Source organism: Lissotriton vulgaris, chromosome 1_1, assembly GCF_964263255.1.
Source record: "Lissotriton vulgaris chromosome 1_1, aLisVul1.2, whole genome shotgun sequence".
In the NCBI taxonomy this organism is placed as follows: domain Eukaryota; kingdom Metazoa; phylum Chordata; class Amphibia; order Caudata; family Salamandridae; genus Lissotriton; species Lissotriton vulgaris.
Window position 1 is genome coordinate 795,101,329 of NC_141685.1, and position 18,339 is coordinate 795,119,667.

The following is an 18,339-nucleotide window of genomic DNA, read 5'->3' on the forward strand; positions in this document are numbered from 1 at the left end:
GCTAAATACCATGTTCCAGAAAAAACAGTCTTTGAAACGGCAGCGCTGCTAGCTAGAATCGCTCCGTGGACAACGGACCAGAGGCGGAATTCCTACTGTAACCAGGAACCGCCGACAGCAGGAAACTCCCCCGCATGGAGGACACCAAGGAAGAACAGCATGGACAACCAGGATACCAACAGGAATAACACGCAATGAGAGGCATCTACGGATTAAGCATGGGCGAATTTTGTGAATCTGGCGTTCGCGAATTTTGCGAATTTGTGAACTTGCAATCCGCAAAATCCGCGGATTGCCGCGGATTTGCGGATTTTTTTTTTAGAACCTGTTCGCACCAGTTCGTGAGGATTTTTGTGCAATTTTGCAAACGCGAACTTACTTATCGGGTTGCACGTTTCGCGAACTTGTTGTTTGTACGTGTCCAGCCTGTTTCTTCATCACTGCCACCCTCTGTCACCACTGCCACTCTCTGCTTCACCCATGCTACCCTCTGGCTCACCCATGGCACCCTCTGTTTCATCACAGCACCCTCTGGTTGACCAGTGTACATTATTGTGGCAAACCATAGCACACCTTCCCTGCCTCAAGTGACCTGAATGAATTTGGGACTGATTAATGTGTCACATAATTTTAGCTGGCACCTGCTTCCTTAGTGCTTCCTGATTAATGATGTGCTTGAACGTTTGCACCTGCTAAGTGCTTTAAGCTTTGCAAAATTTGTAAACAACACCTGCCCTGCTCCAACTGACAATAACAAATTAGGGGCTAATTAATGTGTCACTGAATTTGAAGTTTCATCCTGGCACCTACTTGTCTGCTCCCTTAGCTGTAAATCAGGACCTTTGTGGCATACAGTAAGGGTCAGAGCAGGGTCACACAATAGTTGCAAGTAGGCAACCGAATTCTGGAGAGCCCCCTCAGGAAGCACTACAGGAAATTGTTACAAATCATGAGATTGACCTTTTGCACCTGCTCATTGGTTTTGCTTTTGCAAAAATCGTTTTTCGGTAATTTCGCGCTATTTGCGAGGTTCGGCGTCGTGCGAAACCGACCGGGGAAGCCGCCAATTCGTGCGAATGAGCTTTATATTTTTTTGCGGCGTGTTATTTTGCGATGTTTTTTGCAGTATTCGCGAGCCGCTTGCAGCGCAACACGCAAATTTACCCCAAGGTCGAGTACGGGCGCGGCCATTTTGTTTGCGTGACATATTTCCGTTTCTGCCCGCTATGTATAATCTCGCGAAGTAAGCGCATTGCGAGTACAAGTTCGCGCAAGATCGCGAGGAAAATCGCGTGCGAACTTACTTTCGCGCTTGTGAACGGGCGGCCATCTTGTTTTTCATTCATTTCCTGTGTCTGGGCATGGTGTTTATCCTCTTGCAATCTTTGCCATCCTTTGCTTGTTTTCATTTTTTTTTTCGAACGATTTTGCTTCTTATCTATTCCTCTCTTTTCCTAGCTGTATATTTTTGTCTTTTCTGCTATTTTTGTTTACTCTTAAACTACTTTTTTAAACTCTTTTCTTTTCTTCTTCCCTATCCTATTCCTTCTTAATTTTCTACTTCATACCTTACCTGCCCAGACCATGGTGAAGCCAGGCGCCGTGAAGCTGCCCAGGCACTTGAGGGTCGCAGCGGTGGCGGGGAGGAGGAGTCCTGGACCCCGTGCCAGGACAGCATGCGGGCGATTGAGGGGGGAGCAGGTGACGCGACGGGAGATCTTCAGCCCGGAGGAAGTGGGCGCTCTGGTCTTCTTCGTCCAGCGCCGCCTGCCGAGGACCATCGCGGGAGGCGGCAGGATCGCGGCCGGCTACAACATCCGGGAGCGCCGGAAGCGGTGGCAGAAGGTGTGCTGGGCCATGTCCCAACTCTCCGGGGTCCAGCGCACCTACAGCCAGGCCACCCACCGCTGGACGGACCGCCTGGACCGGGAGCGCGACCTGCTGGACCAGCTCGGCTTGGAGATCCCCGGGCTTGGTGAGTAGTAGTAGCTATTTCATCACTCACTACTATGTTTTCTCCTGCTCTGTGTTGTTGTATTGCAAATATTTGTTTTTTACATGGAGCAAGCCAATAATAATAATAATAATAATAATAATAAAGGGGATCTTGTCATGCGCGGACTTAGCCCAATGGGCATCAAGGCGCCTAATTCCAAAAACAGCTCATAACAAAGGAACTCTGCAGCTCAACCTGTATAGGCTCTGGACAAACACCATGTTTTTAGGGCCTTTTTGAACAGCGCCAGAGAGGATAGCGTCTTAATCTCTGTCGGCAGGATGTTCCAAAGCTGTGGAGCAGCGACGGAGAAGGCCCTAGCTCCCCATCTGGAGAGCTTAAAACGGGGGACGACAAGTTGGAGTTGTCCAGAAGAGCGTAAACACCTTGGAGGGTGATAGCGGGTAAGCAGGGAGCTGATAGCGCCTTTAGGTCCATCCTCGAGAGCTCTGTAGGTCAGACACAGAATTTTAAAATAAATTCTGTGCTGGATAGGCAGCCAGTGAAGGTCTCTCCTCGCAGCAGTAGCAGAGGAAGACCTGGGAAGATCCAGGACAAAACGTGCGGCAGCGTTCTGCACTACTTGCAGTCGATGTATAAGGCCCTTGTTGGCTTCCATGTAGAGAGAGTTACAGTAATCCAACCTGGAACCAACAAGGGCAACTGCAATCTGCTTACGTGCTTGAGGAGACAAGTAGCGGCGAATTCTGTTGAGTGTCCTGATCACGCCCCAGCAGGTCGAAACAGTCCGATTCACCTGTAGAGACATCGAGAGTGATGTATCAAACACCACACCCAGATTTTTGGCGGATTGAACGGGAGTGGGGCAAGTACCAAGAGAGGGAGGCCACCACTCACTCGACCAGATATCTTGGTCCTTCCCGAAGACCAAGACCTCAGTCTTGTCGCCATTTAGCTTCAGGGAGTTGGTAACCATCCAGCCTGCAACATGTTGCATACAGGACCTGAAGCTAGAGGCAGATGTTATGACAGAGGACTGGGTGAGTGAAATCATAATCTGGGTGTCGTCGGCGTATGATACCACCTCCATCCCCAGCGATCTTACAAGCCTAGCAAGGGGGGCCACGTAGATGTTGAATAGGGTCGGACTTAATGCCGACCCCTGTGGCACCCCACATTGCAAAGACTTTGCTGGGGAGAGGTGGTTGCCGAGCATCACTCTCTGTTCCCTATCTAGGAGAAAGGAATTGAGGAGGCTCAGGGCCGAACCAGTGACACCTGCCTCCCTAAGCCGAGATGTTAAAATGGCTGGAGACAGAGTGTCAAACGCGGCCGTGAGGTCCAATAGCACCAGAACAGTTGTTTGTCCAACATCAACCTTGCGTCGGATGTTGTCGACTACGAAGGTGAGGGCAGATTCTGTGCTATGATGTTTTCGGAATCCATGCTGGGTAATGTCCAGGTACTCTGAAGCTTCGAGGAAGGAAGATAGGTGGCGATTCAGATGAGCTTCTAAAATTTTTGCAGGTGCAGGGAGCAGGGAAATGGGTCTAAAATGTTTCAATAGACCAGGATCAAGTGAAGGCTTCTTGAGAAGCGGCTTCACAATTGCCTTCTTCCATACTAATGGAAAAGTGCCTTGGGCAATTGCCTTGTTCATCACCTCAAGTAAAAGGGGAAGAAGGCTGTTCCTACACTCCTTTAGTTTATTAAGAGGCAGTGGGTCAAGAGGGGAGGAGGATTTGGTCTTGTCTAAGAGAAGGTTTAACCCCTCCAGAGACATAGGTGGAAAATCGGACAGAGAGCTCGAAGGGGCTGTATCAGGTGACTCCAGGAGGCTAATGCCTGGGGGGTTGTTTTCAGTCAGGGAGAGACGTTGTACTTCTAAGGAAGTATGAATATCAAAGATCTTTTTATGAAAAAAGTCTGCAATATCGTCACACAGACGTTGAGAGCTGACTACGGGGTCTGGAAGTTGGAGGGAGCATAATGAGTCCGCAATTTTAAAAAGCTCCCTGGGGGAAGTGAGTGAACTAGTAAGATTGGCAAAGTATTTCTGCTTCTCCAGTATCACTTTCTGCTTATACTCCCGTAGAGCAGACTTGTGAGCCTCCCTATCAATTGGATCCCAGGATTTCCTCCACCTCCTCTCACTGCTTCTGCAACCCTGTCTTAATAATCTAAGATGGTCCGAGAACCATGGAGCTGATGGTTTCCTCCGGGCTACATACCGCAGAGATGCGGGGGCAAGTTTTTCCACAGCATTCAAGATGGAATCATGCACAGCTTGTGCTGCCACATCCGCATCTTTTAAGGAAAGAGCCTCGGGTGTAGGGACAAAAGGAGCAAAAGCATCGTTGGTGAGATTTCTGAGATTTCTCCTAGAAACGAAAGGGGTAGTCCCCTTCGTAGTGGAATTGGAAGTAGAGAAAGCTAGATGAAGAGGAACCGCAAAATGATCAGTCCACACCAGCGGCAGAGGAGTGCCGCTGGAAAGCCTTGGGTCATTAGAGAATACCCCGTCAAGAATGTGACCTGCTGAGTGGGTAGCACTAGTGACAAGCTGGCTAAGATCGCAGGATCCAAGTGAATCAACCAGTGACTGAGTGTCCTTAGAATGTAGCTCATCAAGATGGAAATTGAGGTCACCTAGAATGGTGATAGAGGGTTTTCCAAAATAGGGTTCAAGGATTCTCAGAATGTTCGAAACAAAATTAGCTCTGGAACCAGGTGGCCTATAGATCAATATACCTGTGAAAGAGACTGAATGCTGCTGACGATTACATTGTAGTTAAATTATATTTCAAAATCTTCTGTGCATTTCAGGTGCACTGCTCTCCTTCTCAGTGGCGTTGCTACTATGCTTATTTGTTTTCTATTTTGTGGTCTCATTGGCCTGAGTAACTATTGTGTATGAGTGTACTTTACAGAACTGCGTAATGCTAGACACTAGGGGGCAAATTACATTTACAAGCCCCTTGCGCCATGTTTACGTTGCCTTGCGTGACGCAACAGCGGCGTAAACGTGGCGCATCCCTGCGAGTCATTTACAGCGTGACGCATCTAGGGAGATGCGTCACGTTATAAAGCCATGGGTCTGTGCCACAATGGGTGCGTTCCTAGTACGCAGGGTGGGCGGTCCGGCGGCTGTGCGCCTCGTAAAAGTGCCTAAGGACAGGCGTAAGGACTGACACAGCATGTTAAGTATTGGGTGGCCCTGAGCATTACTGGAGTTGCATTGCGATGGCGACGTGACTCCAGCGATGCGCCGCTCTTACGTGACGAGATGCGTCACGCAAGTGCCTACCCTTGCGCCAGGGCACGCCGCATTGTAAATGAGGCGCATCTGCCGTGTCGCAAGGGTAGGTTTGCGTGACGCATTTGATCTGGCGCATCTCTGGAGATGCGCCAGAACGCGTAAGTAAGTATGCCCCTAAGGGGCAGAATTGCAATTACCGTCGCATCCCTGCAAAGTAGCAGGGATGCGCCAGTAATTGTGCGGCCCGCTACCACCACCAAACATGGTGCGCCGTATTTGCAATGCGGCACACCATGGGCCCAAAACGTCACCGAAGCTTTACTGCTGGAGTTGCGTCGCAACAATGGCGCAGCTCCAGCAATGCTCTGGGGTACCCTATCTCCCCAATGCGGGTCAAGCCGTACGTCTGCTTCAAGCAGGTGCAGGGTTTGTGTGACACATCATTGTCCTAAAGGTGACTAATTGAAATTTTGTAGATTTCCCTCAGCAACTTTTAGGATGTGTTCTAGCACAGGAATGCCCTCCCTTGCGCCGGAACCCCCCCTGATGGCGCAGGGCTTTATAACGGGATGCATCTCCCAAATGCGTCACGTTGTTATAATATTATACGCCGCACCATGGCGCCTCTTTTGTTCAGCTGCTGCGTCACAAAAGTCACGCAAGAACGGAGCAAAAGAGCCGCAAGGGGCTTAAATCTGCCCCTTCCTTTGTACCCCTGACAATAAGAAAAATAGTGGCAGTGGATTGATAGTTTGACTATTTAAATGACTGGTTATGTAGCAGGCAACTGTTAGTGTTGTCACTGATCTGACTGAAATCACAATGGAGTTTGTCTGTCACTTTGCGTCTTGCCTGCGGACTGCTGCCTGCCAGTCCTAGGTGAACCTTTCAGTACTTTGTTTAGTGAGTTACGTGACTTTCGAAGTCGCAGGTCCGCAAATCAATGAAAACTAACCCTAATCAATATAATTTCGCGGAAATATTTTGTTATTGTTGTTTTGAAATGTTTGATTTGGTTGACATTGACAAGCAACAATCATCCATGTTTTCTGTTCTTTCTTTCATGTTGTATGTCAGCTCCCCCCAGGGGTGAGGGGACACAGGAGCAGCAGGCGGCGGCGGATGCTGTTGAACAGGGCCAGGATCGGGCAGGCGAGGGCTCCTTTGCTGGCCCCAGTAAGTTTTCATTTTAGACTAGTACCTATTTTTCCTAGCGTTCCTCATTTGTTTTTTTCAAAATCGTCTTTGATCTTCTTGTAGACTGTATCTAAATTCTTATCCTGCCTCTACTATGACTCCCTGTGGTATTACTAGATTATTCTTATTAGTCTGTCTGTGTAGCTAACTAAGATTGCACGGTTGGCGAAACTCCCATTCTAGTCAGCAATAGCTCTATCAACTTAGTGCAGTCCTCTGGGATTGTCCATAATGTCTTTTGAAGTGTTCTATCTGCTTTGAAAATTCCCAACTATAAAATGTGAATGACCACCAAGAAAGAATAAGATACTACCTTTTGGTTTGGATAGGAGGACAAGCCATACCACTACTGTTGTGGGGACAATTCTTCTGCAGAAACAGAACTATGGACAATAAATAGTGCATTGCTTATCAATTATAATAGGCGCTGTTAGAGTTTGCACATACCTCTGTGATAACAGACTTTGAACCCCCAATGTCCTTACTGACTGACTACATAGTGTGGCACAGTCATTTACCTCCTGAATTCATCGATGATTGATCCCCAATGATGATTATCCAACGCAGCTCAAGAGTACGGAGTCAGAGTCAAGAAGTGTCAGAGGCACGGACTCATGCTTGCAAAAATTGCAAAACCTTTCGCTCAGTCACTCTAGTCTGGACCAAAAAACACAGAGTCTATTTAAGTTTAAAAGCTTTATTAAAAGTAAACACATTTATTAAAATGAAGTCATAATAAAACTAAATGTTTAACTGATAATGGAAAAGTGGTTAGTGCTGACGATTAATTGAAGACATTTCTTGTGGTCGAGCCGAGCTCTCACCTGGTTTCAACTTGATCTTGTTGTTAGAAGTCCATCTTCTGTCTGTGTGGAGAAAAATGGTGCGTGGTAAAAAGCCAGCCTTCATCAGTTGTGCCAAAAAGTGCAGCAAGACAACACCCTTCCCTGGAAAAAGGGACATTTTTTTTAACTTTAGAGTACACAGTCACAAATTACATTGTTTTCACATGTCTTCATTCCTAGACCAAATACTAGTGAGTGGTTTATTCTAACATTCTTAAATGTACTTTGTGGGTGGAACATCTGGTGGCGGGGCCAGCGCGGAGGTGGTGGTGCTCGACACGGAGGCGGAGGGCACTTCTTCAGGGGAGGAGGCGGCGGCTGTAGTGCTGGCTGTGAGAGTTGAGACGGTGGTGGTGGCGGGCAGAGGGACGCTCTTATATATTCCTTACTTATTGAGATTGAAGACGTGGCTGGGAAGGAAAGAATATGAGAAGCATGGCTGGGTGAATGATGATGCAATGATGGGTGGAAGGACAACAGCCTGGGTGGGTGACACAGAAACTGTATGTGTCCATATACTTTGAATAGATGGATGCCTGGATCATGCTACTATCTGAATCTTAGATAGCATATGTGTATCTAGAGCAGGGGTACTCATAGTACGGCCCGCGGGCCGGTGGCGGCCCGGCAAGCCTTCCTTGGTGGTGCGCAGACCTTGCAGACAATCACTGCTCCCCCGGCCCCCACAGAGCAGAGGCTTTGTTGTATTTCACCTGTTAGCGCCCCTGCATCTCCACTCTGACAATCACTGCTCCCCCGGCCCCCACAGAGCAGAGTGGAGATGCAGGGCCACAAAGAGGTGAAATAGAACAAAGTCTCTGCTCTGTGGGGCCGGGCGAGCAGTGATTGTCAGGGTGGAGACGCAGGGGCGCTACAACAAACAAAGCCTCAATAATATGTTAATGGTCTTTTAAAGACCTGTTAAGTACTTTGGTGTGGCTGTCTGTGTGTGCCCGTTGAGGAAGCTGTCTCAGCCCGGGCTGAAGGCTGACACAGACAGACACACACACAGTGAGATGACAGAGGGGGAGGGAGAGGGAGGGCAGGAGGGAGAGAGAGATGGAGAGGGAGGGCAGGAGGGAGAGCAGGAGGGAGAGAGATGTATGTAAATGCTGGGTCTGGTGGCTCAGTGGATGAAGGCATCTGCTGCAGGGACCTGTGTGCAACCTCATGGTCACAAGTTTTCGTTTTGCTTTAGCCCCCCCCCCCTCTGACTCCGCCCCCACCAGTGCGGCCCTCGGCCACAAACTACACTGTGAATTTAGCTCCCGAGAGAAAGTTTGTGAGAACCCATTATCTAGAGAAAGTAGACGGTCAGTGGATGAACTAAGTGTAACTTTGAAGAGCATGTAACACTGCACACGCACGTCTGTTCCAGTGTAGGAAAGGCAAGGAAAAGAAGTTGTAATTTTGTCCAAATACTACCATCAATAGTAGTAGTAGTTTGTATTGCAAGCACAGCATAGATCCGGTTATTACGGTGGCCACTCCCTACCTCTCTTAATAAGTTTAGTAGTACTCAGTCATTCATGTGTGGATGTATCACTGGTCACTCAATAAAAAGCAAAGCACCTAAAGTCATCCCATATGTAAGCAAAAACATCCCATGTGAAGTGATAGATAATCAGATTATTTATCTTCTTCATTTTCCATTTCTAGCACTCATTTGCACTGTAGGGTGAAAGTTAAATTAATTAAGCAGTAGTCCTTGTAACAGAGTATTCTCAGTGCCACCCGTAATAGAAAAGTAAGAGCTTCACCACCTGCATGTACTGGACCGGTACAGTAACGCAAGTCTAGGTCACTCATCATGGCGTGCGTCTCTTTTTCTCGGGTGCAAGTTCACTGCGCTGGCATTATGCCGGCTTGCAGAAGATAACGTACCAATTTTCCTAAACAAGAGACAAGAAGAAGAATAAGACTGGTGTACTTTCATAGTCGACTCCAATGGAAGTCCATAGTGCTCGTAGAATTTGTTCCTTAAACTCCCACTAATGTTAGAGCAAGGATGAAGAAGTGGGAGGTTAGATAGATACTGGCCTCAATAGTTATGTAATGCGCTTGCAAGTTGCTAGTTGTACTGTAACACAAATTTCGGCTGAATGATTGAGTTAATCTTAAAGAGCATTGGTTACAGATTATGTCTTTCTTTCTTCATATAGATGCTCCTTCCAAACCAACAAGGAGGAAGGAGCTGGCTAGAGCGGCCCGGCAACGGAGGATCGATGCCACTGTTGCTGAATATCGGCGGCTGGTGGCCCTGGAGGACGACGAAAGTGCGCAGCCGACCACGACAACAACGTCGGCTGCATCGGCCTCCGTGCCCCCACGGGCTGCCACCCAGCACAGTGCTCCAGCCAGATCGAGCCGGGCTGCCAAAGCCAAACGCCGACCCCGAGCAGCAAGGACAACAGCTGCCTCTCACAGCCATTGCAACTGCAAGGCACGCCTGCGCCGCAGTACCCTGAGGGTGTCCCGCCTTCAGCAGGAGCTCCACCACTTTACTACCGTGTTGGAGGGGCTCCGCTTAGAGCACGCCTTGCTCCGCGAGGAGTTTGACGCCGTGGCCCAAAAAGTCAACAGCATCCACCCATAGTGTCCCTTGCCCCTTTTTTAGAGACTTTTGGGGGGTGGGAATCGGGAGTTGGGTTTGGGACTTTTAAAGGACAACCATTGGGGTTAGGGAGGGTCTTGCAGGAGATTATTTTGTTAGGGATATAAATATACTTTTTCAAACTTTATCTGAGCATACCTGTTTTTTACTGCTTGCCTGGTGGGTAGTGGTTTAACAGTAACTTTGTTTTCCTGAAAGTTTAGTTCCATTTTCTTCCTTTAAGTGTAAATGCCCAAATGTTTTCAACACTAAGTGCCTCTCACAGAGTAAGTGAAGTGAATTCAAGAGTCCTAGGACTTTATTAGTACTACCGTCAGTCTCTCGTCTCTCCTAATAATCCATTATACTCCCTCCCACCAAACGCTTATCTTACCTGTAATTTGTGTTTCAAAGTAGGGCTAGGCCCAGGGCTGGCTCCAAGGAAAACAGCGAATAAGGTTGGCAATCCTGGGCGGATGAAATGTCCTCATTGAGGTGGTACTAGTGGTGTGACACAGTGGCAGTTGCATGCCTATGAAAAAAAAGAAAATGAAATCTGGTTTGTCCTGAGCATTACAACGGTACAATAGAGAATATAGCAGGTGACAGTACATTAGAACAGTGCCACATTGTAGCCTAACAAATGGTAAAGTATAACTGCTAATTCGGTTGAAGTTCTTTGACATTAGCCATGGGTCTTTGTCAAGCAGAGTAAGAATATATCCTCGGATTTCTTCACCAGCCTGTTGCTATCACCTTATCCTCCCCAGCAAGTGTGTGGATTTATTGCTGTAATTTAGTCACACATCAATCAAAACCACACAGCCCGGGGGAAGAGGGTTAGGGTTTGAAAAATGGATGGGTACAGGGTTTTTGGGAAAGGTTTTGGGAGACAAGAAAAAATAGCACAGCATGGACAAACAATTGAACATAAACAAATCTTTGGGTACAAACCTATCCATCAATCTTTGAAAGTGCACGCACTACTGCATGCATATCAGTGAAAAGTAAGTAGTACTTTCGACAACTGTGGAAGAAAGAATGCAACAGTACAGGGCTGCATTAATTGTTATGCTTTTTAACTTGCATATCTCTGCAGTCTGAGAAACACTTTGTACATTAATTTAGCTTGGAAAATAGCAGAAGTAAAACCTATACAATGGCTGGAGGGATGAATTTAGAAGCAGAGATCAAAGAAATGCAGAGTCACACTCATAGAAGTTCACGGTCATAACCATTACTTAAAAATTAGAAAAGAAGCAATACTACTGTATGTATGTTGTTGTAGTTGTCCTGTTGAATTTGGGAAGTTGCATCCATCCAACCATTCCTCTTATTAGCGGGACTCCTCCATTCCATCTGACGCTCAGTCCATCAATGTTGGTGACCAGAATACACCCCATCCACTGCCTGCCTGGCAAAAAAAAGGTAGTGAGCGAAATCTCCCAGGGATTGTGAAAATCACTGAAAAATCAGAACAATCCCAAGCCATCCAGCCCCTCCATGATGTTTAAATTCAAGACACCCCACAGAAAGACTCAGTCCACCCACCACTGAGTACCCCTGGGCAAAAGGCCCCAAAACAGCCCCAAAATCGAAAATCCCAAAACTGTAGTTGCAGCAACTGTAATGCCCCAAACAAACTTACTTGTGAAATTTCTAATCCAAAAGTGATCCAAAGAAAGTCAAAAAGGCCTCAAATCCAAATTTACAGCAGCATCCACAAAAAATAATCCTTCCAGCTCCAGATCCAAATGAAAAGTGACCAGGAGATGGACAAAGCACTGGGAGGAGCCTGCTGGACAGGAACAGGAAGTTGGAGTCTGTGGGGCACTTCCTCCCCCCCCCCCTCCCCAAAATGGACTCCTTGCAAAAGAAAGTGCAGGCAAATGTCAACCTGAGGAGTTATTCAGATAAAATCATCATTTCCAGAAGGTTTATGCTGCTTGCTGGTGGATTTCTTGTGCAGAATTGCAAAGTTTGTATTTTCGCGAGTGCGAGATTGTTGCTGCTCGCTGCATCTACAAGGTCGCAATTGCGAAGAGCCGCGATACGTGATCACGGCGTACTCGCGTTGACAAACTCTCGCTGTGCAAGTTGGCAAACCGCGATGACATAATCGCGCTCACCAAATTCCCGCAGGATTTGCAAGGCGCCGCTTAAACCTCAGAGTTTCGTACCTGGAGCAGGAGGTCCATAACTATAAGAATTTGGTGGAGGGCCTCCGCTTCGAACATGCCACCCTCTGCATGGAGCATGATGCCCTGGCTGCTAAAGTCAACAGCACCCTGCCTTAGTGTCCCTTGCCCCTTTTTTAGAGACTTTTGGGGGGTGGGAATTGGGAGTTGGGTTTTTGGGGGACTTTTGAAGGACAATCGTTGGGGTTAGGGAGGGTCTTGCGGGAGATTATTTTGTTAGGGCTATAAAAATATACTTTTTGAAACTTTATCTGACCATACCTGTTTTTTACTGCTTTTGAGTCTGGTGGGTGGGGGTTTAACAGTAAGTTTGTTTTCCTGAATAGTCCTAGGACTTTAGTAGTACTACCGTCAATCTCTCGTCTCTCCTAATACTCCATTATACTACCTCCAACCAAACGCTTATCTTACCTGTAATTTGTGTTTGAAAGTAGGGCTAGGCCCAGGGCTGGCTACACGGGAAACAGCGAATAAGGTTGGCAATCCAGGGCGGATGAAATTTCCTCCTCATTGCGGTGGTACTAGTGGTGTGAAAGTAGTGTGGCTCACTGGTTAGAGGCGGCAGACCCGAGAGCAGAGGACGGCCCTGGACCAGGGTTTGATTCCCGGCGCGGCAGGTTTCTGGACCAGGGTCAGCGGACTCGATAATTCTCTCGCCTCGGTGCCCACTCTGATCAGCGATCACACTCGGCAACTCTGGGCATTAGCTTGCCTCATCTTCGCTAACGGCCCCACCAGACCGCCGGGGATGCCTGGTCTCACCCTGGAGATACCCATTAGGGGGACCATCTCTCAGGGAAGCCAGGAAGGGTTTCGCAGCGGTCGAAGCGCCTTGGGACCCTCCTGGTAAGTAGTGCGCTATATAAATGCCTATACTACCCAGTGGCAGTTGCATGCCTATGGAAAAAAAGAAAATGAAACCTGGTTTGTCCTTACTGTAGCATTACAACGGTACGATAGAGAATATAGCAGGTGACAGTACACTAGACTACAACAGTGCCACAATGTAGCCTAACAAATGGTAAAGTATTTATAGTATAACTTGTACTTGCGTAGGATTTCTTTGACATTGGCTAATACTACAAGAAATAGTACTGAAGCTGAGTAAGTCTAGAATATATCCTCGGATTCCTTCACCAGCCTGTTGCTATGACCTTATCCTCCCCAGCAAGTGTGTGGAATTATTGATGTCAGTTAGTCACACATCAAGCAAAACCACACAACCCGGGGGAAGAGGGTTAGGGTTTGTAAAATGGATAGGAATGGGGGTTTCTTTTTGGGTAGGTTTTGTTGAGAGAAAAAAAAAAAGCACAGCATGGACAAACAATAATTGAACATAAAGAAATTTTTAGTTACAAAGCTAACCATAAATCTTTTACGTGACATAAAGGAAGTGCATGCACTACTGAATGCATTGTTACAGAAAAGTAAGTAGTACTTTCGACAACCGTGAATGCCAGAATGCGACAGTACAGGGCTACATTAAATTAGGTTAAAAAAATAGCCGAAGTAAAACATATAGAATGGCTGTAGGGATCAATTTAGAAGCAGAGAGAGATCCAAGAAATGCAGTCACACACACTCATTGAATAAAATAATGGATACTGTATCTGTGTTGTTGTAGTTGTCCTGTTGAATTTGGTAAGTAAGTTGCATGCAGCAAACAATTCCTCTTATTAGCGGCACTCCTCCATTCCTGCTGACGCTTCGTCCATCAATGTTGGTGACCAGAAGACACCCTGTACACTGCCTGCCTGGCGGATGCTGAATTGCGGCTCGCTAATGTGAAGCCTGACTCCATCCTTTTTTCCCCATTGCAGACTGAAACCCGGCCTGTAATTATTGAACGAAAAACAGCAGTGATAAATAAATTTAAGGTATGTACGCTGTGTAGTGCAAAAAGTCACACTTTGATTTTCCTAATAGACAGTACAACATTTTTGAAAGTGCGTACTCTGTCTGAGTCACCTTTTCAAGGATAAATAAGTATGGGCGAATTAATTTAGCGGATCTTTCCCCTCAAGCTAGGTGTACTGTAAACTGTGTTTTAGAGCAAAATTAGACCTTACCAGCAGTGCTTCCACCCAGACCCTTACTAAAGCCAGTTGCAAAAATGTAGAAGACCCCCAATCAGATCTCAAAAAACGAGGCCTAGCAGAAAACTGGTGACAAAACGTATTTCGAAAGTAAAAGTAGGCCAAAATACCCCCTTACCCACCGTGGATTGTATTCAAACCACTTGCAAGCAAGCAAAAGTATCCATAGCCAGCATCGCTCCAAGACTCGAAACCCCCCCCCCACCCAAACACATGCAATAGAAATACTGCTAACCCTAACGAGCCCTAAGTTAAGAATAGTGGCAGAGGCTTTGTTTAACTATGCCAAATCCCCCCTTTCCTACCATGGATCTTCTTCAAATGACTTGCAACCAAAATTACACATTCTCACGAGTGCTCTAAGACCCCAGAACTCAGTTGCAAAAATCTAGAACACCCCAAAACACGTGCAATCCTGCTGCTAGGGCTAACCCTAACGAACCCTAAGTTACAAAAAGTGCCAAAAGGCTTTTCCTTATGGATTTTGTGCCAACCACTTCTATCCGGTATTAGACCTTCCCAGGAATGCCCCAAGACCCGCCAACCCACCCGCCAAAAATCTCAACACCCCCAAACAGCCCAAAAGCAAAATCTCATACTTACAATATTTCTCGGCCTTCGGTCCAAACGCCCTGTGTAGCTAGGCCATAACTCCAGTTTACCACCACGGATTTCCTGAAAAGCAAATGCAATCAAGATTAGAGTGTCCCAGCAGTGCTCCCAGACCCCGAAACCCACCCACAAACACCAGGAAGCCCCCCAAACAGGCCCCCAAAAACGCTACATTGAGCAAAACGTCAGAAATAGCACAAAAAAAATCAGCGTGGATTTTGTCCCAACCACTTCTATCCGATATTAGACCTTCCCAGGAATGCCCCAAGACCCGCCAACCCACCCGCCAAAAATCTCAACACCCCCAAACAGCCCAAAAGCAAAATCTCATACTTACAATATTTCTCTGCCTTCGGTCCAAACGCGCTGTGTAGCTAGGCCATAACTCCGGTTTACCACAACGGATTTCCTGAAAAGCAAATGCAATCAAGATTAGACTGTCCCAGCAGTGCTCCCAGACCCCGAAACTCACCCACAAACAGCCGGAACCCCCCAAAGAGCACCTCAAAGGCAAGCAAGTCAGCAAAAACACACAAAAAATTCCGCCTCCGATTTGGTCCAAACCACTTTTATCCGGTATTGGAGCTTCCCAGCAATGGCCCCAGAGCCGTCAACTCACCCGCAAAGAAGTAGAACACCCCCACAAGTGCTGAGTCTTTCTTCATTGGGCGTAATCCAGCCCTCTGCTTTGATGGAAATAGGAGTCTGGAGGAGGAGGATAGAGGAGCATGTTCTTCTGAACTTGTGAACCTGAGGAATGCAGACTACGGCACCTTCAAATCAATAAGCAAACAAGTGAAGACAGTTCTGCTGATGGGCTTGTTTTTGTGATTAGGTGATTAAAGTTTGAATTATATTAACTGTGCACAACAAAGAAAGACAGACACACAGGAATGAAAGTGAATAAGGACGAAAAAGAAAGTTATTGATTCATTGTCTCATTTTCAGGGCTCTGTGTTAAGGTCCAGGAATAAGAATAAGGCTTCGTCTTCATACTCTGCGAATTCAGACAGGGTGAGCTCAGTGTCACCTGACAGAGTAGAAATTCCCTCATCTACGTTGCCTTCCACCTCGTCTTCATCCGGCGTGCTTTCTCGTACTTTGTAATCTGGTGGTATGAGGTGCTGATTCATCTTGATCATTGTTAACCTCTCCACATTTTTGGGCAAGAGGCGGCTCTGTTTGGGAGTTACAATCGCACCAGCAGCACTGAAAACACGTTCAGAAGACACGCTTGCGAGTGGGCAAGACAAGTAGTTTAAAGCCAGGTTGGAGAGCTGTGGCCACAATTCTTTTTTCCCATGCCAATACGCCAATTGGTCAGCATTAACATAGACCTCTGTTGAGTCATTCAGATAGTCCTTCACCATCGACTCAAGGTCCTCATCCAAGGTTCCTCCACTTTGCTTAGCTGTTGCTGTGCCTGTGACCTTTTGAGAACCAAACCCAAGCCGAGCCAGCCAATCCTCTTCAGCCTCCAATGTTTCTGTTGTTTCTGGTGCAGATGATCCGGTTGCCGGTGTCTTTAACGGCTGAGAGGTCACTTGTGCCACAGCCACAGGTGCAGAAGTGGATTGTTTTGACTGGGTATGGCCTGCTGATGCTGATGTACTGTCTTTTCCTTCAATTTTCTGCCGTTCTCTTTCAAACCTCTTGGCTGACAAGGCTAGCCAACGTTTGTAATTTGGAACATGTTCATCATCAAAAGGAAAGAATGCTTGGCCTGCCAGCGCCTTTTTGTAGCGTGGATCCAGAATAGTAGCACAAATGTAATGCTATTCTGAGTGGATCATTTTAAGACGTTCATCACCACGTAGGCGCTCTAATAATTTGTCCGCCAAAACAAAAGGGTCTTTGTTTTTTTCATCTTTTTGAAACACAGAACACACCTCCTTCAGTTGGTGCTCCAGCATGTACAACAATGGGATAGCTTTTCCCAAATTACAGTCCTCCTTGCTGACTGCACGCGTGAAGACCTCAAAAGCACGAAGCATGCGTGTCAGGCTTTTAACTATGTGCCATTGCTCCGCACCCATCCTCAGGTCCTTCTGAGCTGTACCCTGTGTTAAGAAATATTGATCGAGTACCGTATACTGCTCATACAGATGCTCAAGCATGTAGAAGGTTGAGTTCCAACGTGTTACCACCTCCTGGATGAGTGCTTTCACTGGCATTCGACGGTCATGTAGCAGGCTCCTCAGATGCTTCCGGGCCTTAAAAGAATGGCTGAAATGGTTGCGCATTTTTCGGCAGGTCTCCACTACCTCATACGCTGGACTCTCTTTATCACTCAAGAATTTTTTGACAACCAGGTTTATACAGTGCGCCAAACACGGCACTCTGAAATAGTGACCCAGCTCCATGGCCTTAACTACATTGGCGCCATTATCCGTGGAAACATAACCAATCTGGCGTTATTTTGGGGACAGCCAGTCAAGGACCTTTGTGTTAAACTCATCCAAAATGTTTTGTGCTGTGTGACGTTTCTCCAAACCAAACATGGCTAGTGTTGCATGTTTCCGAGCAGCTCTGAAAACTTGGTCCGGGTCAACACCTGCGTTTAGCTTTGCTTTAACCCCTGAAAAAGAGACCCAGTGTGCAGTGATGCACATGTAATCAGCGCCTGCGCCACTGGTCCACATGTCTGTTGTCAGATGTATAGTGTGAACAGCACTCTTCTGCAAAGCTGCCCCAATCACCTCCAGCACATCTTCATGTAGTGCTGGAACCGCAACTCTGGCAAAATAGAACCGGCTAGGAACCTTCCATTTAGGGCAGAGCGCTGCCACTAATTCTAGAAAACCAACCCCTTCTACAAAAGAAAAATGGAGAAGGTCCGGAGCTAGCATTTTAGCCAGCTTAGTGTTATACAGACGCGTCAGTGGGTGGTTGCGTTCATATTGCGCTTCTGTAAACAACATCTTTTTAATGTTGCCCTGGACCAAGGATTTACGGGATGATGATGATATCTTCGACCCAGTTACGCTCGCTGATGAACTTTTGCGCATTGGTGTCTCACTCTCTCCCACACTCTTAGTGTGGCTCACATGGGGTGTGCTGCTGACAGGGGTACTGGGTGTAAGTGAAGTGTTTGACACGTCTTCTTCCTCCTCGTCATCATCAGATGAAACAGCATTAAGTGCAATTCGGGCTTCCTTGATCGCCTGTAGGTGCGCAAACCATTGGACAGCGTGCTTTCTTTCAAGATGACCTCTCTGGCCTCCGGTACCATAGTTGGAACCAAACTTACCACAACTAACTGCAAACTTACAAATGCTACAAATGGCGAGGTTTTCCTTTTTTGTGGAAACACTAAAGAAATCCCAAACTGCGGACTTGAAATGTCTTTGGGGGCCGGAGGAGGCGGCGATACTGGTGGTGGTGGTCCTGCTGCTAATGCCAGATGAAGTGGAGGATGTGGATTGCCGAACTTCAGTACGTTTTGCACTTTCACCACCACTAATTGAGGTCGAGGTGGATGGAGGTCCATTCTGGCGACTAAGAAATATGGAAGCGGTAGGTGTTGGTGTACTAGTTAACTCCAATGATTGTGGTGTTTCTTCCATTGCCTCCTCGTCGACA